Source organism: Epinephelus lanceolatus, chromosome 16, assembly GCF_041903045.1.
Source record: "Epinephelus lanceolatus isolate andai-2023 chromosome 16, ASM4190304v1, whole genome shotgun sequence".
Taxonomy (NCBI): Eukaryota; Metazoa; Chordata; class Actinopteri; order Perciformes; family Serranidae; genus Epinephelus; species Epinephelus lanceolatus.
In genome coordinates this window covers 246,145-254,735 of record NC_135749.1, presented here as the reverse complement: position 1 = coordinate 254,735, position 8,591 = coordinate 246,145, and positions in this window count along the sequence as shown.

The following is an 8,591-nucleotide window of genomic DNA, read 5'->3' as shown; positions in this document are numbered from 1 at the left end:
TTGGACAGGTAAGCTGCAAGCGCCCTGTGCTTTGCCAGAAGAAGCTGGTCAATACCTGATACACTGCTGTCAAACCAGTCTTGAAGTCTCCGTGTGGTGTACCCTATAGATTCTACTGCCGCTTGGTGAATGGCAGTACGCAGGCTACTCCAGGTGGAGCTAATGTTGCTGCCAGTTGGTGTCTCTGGGATGCAAGACAGCTGGTTTGCAATCTGCTCCCTTAGCTGGTAGATGGTATCGGTGGACTTCAGTGCATCATAGTTGAACTTCCGACATGGAGCTGTTTTTCATAATGGAGGACGGAGTTCCAGGTTCAGTTTAGCTCTGATCAATCGATGGTCTGTCCAACAGTCAGCTCCACGCATGGCCCTAGTGACTCGCACCTCCTTCCTGTCAGCTTGGCGGACAATGATGTAGTCCAGGAGGTGCCAGTGTTTAAAGCGGGGGTGTTGCCAAGGGATCTTGAATTTGTTCTTTAGTTGGAACAGGGTGTTTGTGATGACCAGTTGATTTTCAGAGCAAAGAGTGAGGAGACGGAGACCATTCTCATTCATCTTGCCAAAACCATGCTGACCAAGCACATCCTTCCAAAGTCCACTGTCCGAGCCCACCCTTGCGTTGAAGTCTCCAAGAAGAATGAGCTTGTCAGTGGATGCTGTTTCACTGATGGCGGAGTGCAGGGAGGCATAGAAGACTTCCTTGCTCTCAGGATCAGCATCCAGTGTTGGAGCATAAGCACTGATGAGGATGGCATAGCAACTGTTAGTAAGGGGAACACGCCAGGTCATCAGCCTTTCACTGATGCCAACTGGGGATTCTGTGATTTTTTGCAGTAGGCTTGACCGCACAGCAAAACCGACACCACGGAGACGTCGGGAGCCTTCTGGAAGACCTTTCCAGAAGAAGGTGTAGCCTTCTCCCGTCTCTTTTAAAGAGTCTTCACCATGGTAGCGTGATTGTACTAAGTGCTGCAATGTCCATGTTGTATCTGCGGAGCTCGTGTGCAACCAACGCTGTTCTTCTATGGGGGCGACAGGTATCATCATGGGTAGCATGCATGTCCATGAGTGTTCGGACATTCCAGGTCGCACTTGTAAGTTTGATGTACGATTTTGTATAACAAAACACCATGTATAACAGCCTACGCCTTGATCAAACCCTGTGCTCCTTTTTTGTTGTTATTATAAAGGATGTATATATATATATATATATATATATGTATATATATATATATATATATATATATATGTATATATATATATATATGTATACATACTTTACTGTGAAGGTACAGTCTGTATCACTGACAGTAAAGGTACAGTCTTTGTCACTGACAGTGAAAGTACAGTCTGTATCACTGACAGTGAAAGTACAGTCTGTATCACTGACAGTAAAAGTACAGTCTTTATCACTGACAGTGAAGGTTCAGTCTGTATCACTGACAGCTGTGAAGGTACAGTCTGCATCACTGACAGTAAAGGTACAGTCTGTATCACTGACAGATGTGAAGGTACAGTCTGTATCACTGACAGCTGTGAAGGTACAGTCTGTATCACTGACAGTGAAGGTACAGTCTGTATCACTGACAGCTGTGAAGGTACAGTCTGTATCACTGACAGTGAAGGTACAGTCTGTATCACTGACAGCTGTGAAGGTACAGTCTGTATCACTGACAGTGAAGGTACAGTCTGTATCACTGACAGCTGTGAAGGTACAGTCTGTATCACTGACAGATGTGAAGGTACAGTCTGTATCACTGACAGATGTGAAGGTACAGTCTGTATCACTGACAGCTGTGAAGGTACAGTCTGTATCACTGACAGTAAAGGTACAGTCTGTATCACTGACAGCTGTGAAGGTACAGTCTGTATCACTGCCAGCTGTGAAGGTTCAGTCTGTATCACTGACAGCTGTGAAGGTACAGTCTGTATCACTGACAGTGAAGGTACAGTCTGTATCACTGCCAGATGTGAAGGTACAGTCTGTATCACTGCCAGCTGTGAAGGTTCAGTCTGTATCACTGACAGCTGTGAAGGTACAGTCTGCATCACTGACAGTAAAGGTACAGTCTGTATCACTGACAGATGTGAAGGTACAGTCTGTATCACTGACAGCTGTGAAGGTACAGTCTGTATCACTGACAGTAAAGGTACAGTCTGTATCACTGACAGCTGTGAAGGTAGAGTCTGTATCACTGACAGTGAAAGTACAGTGTGTATCACTGACAGTGAAGGTACAGTGTGTATCACTGACAGTGAAGGTACAGTCTGTATCACTGACAGTGAGGGTACAGTCTGTATCACTGACAGCTGTGAAGGTACAGTCTGTATCACTGACAGTGAAGGTACAGTCTGTATCACTGACAGTGAAGGTACAGTCTGTAATACTGACGGCTGTGAAGGTACAGTCTGTATCACTGACAGTGAGGGTACAGTCTGTATCACTGACAGTGAGGGTACAGTCTGTATCACTGACAGCTGTGAAGGTACAGTCTGTATCACTGACAGTGAGGGTACAGTCTGTATCACTGACAGCTGTGAAGGTACAGTCTGTATCACTGACAGCTGTGAAGGTACAGTCTGTATCACTGACAGTGAAGGTACAGTCTGTATCACTGACAGATGTGAAGGTACAGTCTGTATCACTGACAGCTGTGAAGGTACAGTCTGTATCACTGACAGTGAAGGTACAGTCTGTAATACTGACAGCTGTGAAGGTACAGTCTGTATCACTGACAGTGAGGGTACAGTTTGTATCACTGACAGCTGTGAAGGTACAGTCTGTATCACTGACAGTGAGGGTACAGTTTGTATCACTGACAGCTGTGAAGGTACAGTCTGTATCACTGACAGTGAAGGTACAGTCTGTATCACTGACAGTGAAGGTACAGTCTGTATCACTGACAGCTGTGAAGGTACAGTCTGTATCACTGACAGTGAAGGTACAGTCTGTATCACTGACAGCTGTGAAGGTACAGTCTGTATCACTGACAGTGAAGGTACAGTCTGTATCACTGACAGCTGTGAAGGTACAGTCTGTATCACTGACAGTGAAGGTACAGTCTGTATTACTGACAGTAGGAGAGATCAACAAAGAAGGGAAAAATGACCAGCTGCTTATAAATGTTTTTGACCTTCTCTCTCTCGTATTCTATTACTGCATCTTGCTAACTCGGCCATTCTGGATGTCACTAACTCGGCTTCTTCTCCGGAGCCTTTGTGCTCCACTGTCTCTCAGATTAACTCATATCACAGCGGTGCCTGGACAGCGTGACGTGTGTGGTTGTGCTGCTGCCGTGGTCCTGCCAGATGCCTCCTGCTGCTGCTGCTGCCATCATTAGTCATTAGTCATACTTCTACTGTTATTATACACATATGACTATTGTCACACATGTATACTGCCAGATATTAATACATACTTTCAACATATTGTACCACAGTAGCCAGAACTATAACTATAATATTATTACTTTCATTAATGTTGTTGTAACCTACTGTCATTACCTGCATCTCTCTCTCTCTCTCTCTCTCTCTCTCTCTGTCTCATTGTGTCATATGGATTACTGTTAATTTATTATGCTGATCTGTTCTGTACGACATCTATTGCACGTCTGTCCGTCCTGGAAGAGGGATCCCTCCTCAGTTGCTCTTCCTGAGGTTTCTACCGTTTTTTTTTTCCCCGTTAAAGGGTTTTTTTGGGGAGTTTTTCCTGATCAGCTGTGAGGGTCATAAGGACAGAGGGATGTCGTATGCTGTAAAGCCCTGTGAGGCAAATTGTGATTTGTGATATTGGGCTTTATAAATAAAAGTGATCACAACTACAACAAGAACTATGAGCTGGACTTTGCATTGTTGCAGTTTTACACTCCACCTACACACCTCAAACAGTCCCTTTTCCCCTGGCTGCTTATTATTCATTCATTTATTTATTCCTCTTCTTTTTTTTCTCTCCTATTTATTTGTTATTATTTATCTCTCTTTTGTTTCGGGCTTATTTGTTTACCATGTACTTTGCAATGTAACTGACAGCACTTGGAAATCAGCTCTACAGCACTTTAACTTCTATTGTTCTCCCTTATTCCAGCACTTAAACTGTCCTTACATCTACTACCAGAGTTGGTATAACGCATTACAAAGTAATGCGTTAGAGTACTTTGATTACTTTTTGCAGTAATGAGTAACCTAACGCGTTAGTTTGCTGTTTGAGTAATCAAATACTTAAGTACATTTTCAAAGAAGACATCAGTTACTTCCGTTACTTTTAGAACACTGGTCCTTCAGCTCCGAAACAGCAACGGAGCAGTCAACGTCAACGTCAGCCCTGACGTTTGGTTCTAATAACAGAGATGACGTTAAACCTATCAGTCTGAAAGAAGCCACAGAGCTTGTGGCTCGCTACGTGGTCGGAGAAATGCTGCCGTTGTCTACGGTGGAGTCTAAATAGGTGGAATAGGACTCATTGACAGACATATTTCAGACTCAGGACTTGCATTATGTAGTCACCTAAAAGCGTCAGCAGATGGCAGGAGCTACATTTGAAGCACCACACGTAAACTGTCAAGCTACTTTATCTTCCACAGGAAGTTCTGACAAATGTTTCAGAATAAAAGCCTATTTAGAAAATGGAGGGATTCTCTCAGCCGAGGTTATAAGGGGCTTTTAATTTGAAACAAGTGTTGAGTTTGAAATGACAGTGCGATATGTTAACTTTATAAAGACAACGGAGCGGATAAAAAGCAAATATACAGTACAGGCCAAAAGTTTGGACACACCTTCTCATTCAATGCGTTTTCTTTATTTTCATGACTATTTACATTGTAGATTCTCACTGAAGGCATCAAAACTATGAATGAACACATGTGGAGTTATGTACTTAACAAAAAAAGGTGAAATAACTGAAAACATGTTTTATATTCTAGTTTCTTCAAAATAGCCACCCTTTGCTCTGATTACTGCTTTGCACACTCTTGGCATTGTCTCCATGAGCTTCAAGAGGTAGTCACCTGAAATGGTTTTCCAACAGTCTTGAAGGAGTTCCCAGAGGTGTTTAGCACTTGTTGGCCCCTTTGCCTTCACTCTGCGGTCCAGCTCACCCCAAACCATCTCGATTGGGTTCAGGTCCAGTGACTGTGGAGGCCAGGTCATCTGCCGCAGCACTCCATCACTCTCCTTCTTGGTCAAATAGCCCTTACACAGCCTGGAGGTGTGTTTGGGGTCATTGTCCTGTTGAAAAATAAATGATCGTCCAACTAAATGCAAACCGGATGGGATGGCATGTCGCTGCAGGATGCTGTGGTAGCCATGCTGGTTCGGTGTGCCTTCAATTTTGAATAAATCCCCAACAGTGTCACCAGCAAAACACCCCCACACCATCACACCTCCTCCACCATACTTCACAGTGGGAACCAGGTATGTGGAATCCATCCATTCACCTTTTCTGCGTCTCACAAAGACACGGCGGTTGGAACCAAAGATCTCAAATTTGGACTCATCAGACCAAAGCACAGATTTCCACTGGTCTAATGTCCATTCCTTGTGTTTCTTGGCCCAAACAAATCTCTTCTGCTTGTTGCCTCTCCTTAGCAGTGGTTTCCTAGCAGCTATTTGACCATGAAGGCCTGATTGGCGCAGTCTCCTCTTAACAGTTGTTCTAGAGATGGGTCTGCTGCTAGAACTCTGTGTGGCATTCATCTGGTCTCTGATCTGAGCTGCTGTTAACTTGCCATTTCTGAGGCTGGTGACTCGGATGAACTTATCCTCAGAAGCAGAGGTGACTCTTGGTCTTCCTTTCCTGGGTCGGTCCTCATGTGTGCCAGTTTGGTTGTAGCGCTTGATGGTTTTTGCGACTCCACTTGGGGACACATTTAAAGTTTTTGCAATTTTCCGGACTGACTGACCTTCATTTCTTAAAGTAATGATGGTCACTGGCTTTTCTTTAGTTAGCTGATTGGTTCTTGCCATAATATGAATTTTAACAGTTGTCCAATAGGGCTGTCGGCTGTGTATTAACCTGACTTCTGCACAACACAACTGATGGTCCTAACCCCATTGATAAAGCAAGAAATTCCACTAATTAACCCTGATAAGGCACACCTGTGAAGTGGAAACCATTTCAGGTGACTACCTCTTGAAGCTCATGGAGAGAATGCCAAGAGTGTGCAAAGCAGTAATCAGAGCAAAGGGTGGCTATTTTGAAGAAACTAGAATATAAAACATGTTTTCAGTTATTTCACCTTTTTTTGTTAAGTACATAACTCCACATGTGTTCATTCATAGTTTTGATGCCTTCAGTGAGAATCTACAATGTAAATAGTCATGAAAATAAAGAAAATGCATTGAATGAGAAGGTGTGTCCAAACTTTTGGCCTGTACTGTATAAACACACAGAGGGATTAATAAATAACGGACCGTCTATAATGTAGTCTGTTTCAAATGAAGCTGGGAGCCTCTGCAGTTGTGGTGAGTAAAAGCCCCGCCGCTATTAGTTAATGTTATTACTTTATGTCCGACCGTGAGGATGTACCATTGTTTGCTAGCTTGATGCTAATGACAGTAACGTTAACTCAGCGGGTTGACAAAGTGCCTCTGCTGTTTCACATCATCATTTCCCCCTTTTACTCTGTGGTAACATCCCTAGAGGAAATATTAAAAACGCTGGGGTGTTGTTGTCATACAGTTGTCTACGGCAGCAGATCGTTCTGTGTTTCTACTGGTCAAAGTGACGGCTGTGATGGGAGAACTGGATCTCAGTGAAGGGCAAGTGGTCCATAACTTTAATTTTGGAGACAAAAAAATGTAGGATTAGCGCCCTGTGGTCCATTGGCCAATAGGAAATATAGAATATTCAAAGGTACTTTAAAAGTGCTTGAGTTACTTTTCTCAGGGAGTAACGCAGTAAAGTAACTGGTTACTTTTTTAAAAAGTAACACAGTAACGTACTTTGATTACTTTTAAAGTAACCCTTACCCAACACTGTCTACTACTGTCATCTATCACAATTGATCACAACTACAACAAGAACCATGTACTGGACTCTGCAATAGGCCCGTTTCCACTGAAGAAGTTCCTGGTACTATTTAAGGGGCAGGAACTACTACAGGAACGTCCTCTCGTTCGGCCCTCTCAACCGCCGTGTCTCCACTGAGAGAGCGGAGTCGGAGGAAGGTTCCTGTAAAGTTACAGGCTCTGGATGTGACGTAATCGTTGCACGACCATTTTGACCGGGGCCGATAGCTGTGTCTGTAATAACTCACGAAGTGGCCTGTGAAAAAAATATTTTTTCCAGCGGATGTCTTAGTTACAACATGATTGAGCTAACTGGAGTAGTTTCATGTCGTATCCGACAATGGGAGGCTTTTAACAGATGACGTCCTGATGTTAGCTTTGCTGTTAGTGTTAGCTGTCCCTGTCAGCTGATGCTTTCTAGACATCGTGATTTCCCAAAACTGAATAAATGTCACACATAGCAACACAAAACTGCTTTGCTAGCTCAATCATGTTGTATCTAAGATATCCGCTGGAAAATATATTTTTTTCACAGGCCATTTAGTGAGTTTTTTTTACATGGTGGCGGAAGCTATATGAACAAGCTAACCCTCGTCTGCTGAGTTTTAAAAATGCCGGCTATTTTGTTGCTTTCTGAGCAACACTGTCTGAGTATATCCAATCAGCACCAAGTAATCCCCAAGCCCCAGCCAGGAGTCTTTCGGGGCCGTTCTGAGTACCTACCCCGAGGCAGGGACTTGTTTAGCCCCCGTAAAAGTTCTGGAATTCTGTCCCTCGGGGGTGGTTCCTGCGGTGGAGACACGCACCAACGGCCCCGTAAAATTACCCCGAAGTTCCTGCGGTGGAAACGGACCTATTGCTACAGGCTCACACTCTATCCACACAGCGCTTACAGCCCCTTCTCCCCCGTCTGCTTGTTACTTGGTTGCACTCAGAAACAAGGCGTGAAGCTTACACATACTTAAGGCACTGGAGGCAACATGAAGTGTGCAATGCTATGTGTCACTGGGCGACTTTATACTATGACAATAAGACTGTTATGTGTTTTAATGTATTTTATATTTTGTAACTGCATATTTTATGTGTACTGTATTGATTTTTTGTTATTTTTTAGGAACTATGCTGACAAACATCTGGCAGGGGGACTACTAATGTAAATCAGCCCTTGGCTGCAATTGGGTGCATCTACATTTTCTTTTTTCTTTTTCTTTAAAAGGAATGTTCATTGATGTACACTGTCCCTTCTTAAACAAATAAATTGTTTTCCCCGGTGACTGCCACAACTTCACCTGTAGCTAGCTCTATAACTTAGCTCTAGTATCAAAGAAGAAATCTGTGACGCAAACGATTGCCAATGTAAAAGAATCTTAGTGACAGGATGATAGCTGTGCATGATATGGGGCAATAAATATGGTGGCCTGAATGTTGTTATACTTGAAAAGTAATAAGATCCCCTGATTTAATACTTCATCACATCAACGTCGGGTTCACTAAAACACGTGCCTATTTAAAAAACCAGGGATGGGAACAGGGAAACATGCCTACTTTTGATGACGTCACTGAGCAGACTGAAGCTACCCAAGGACC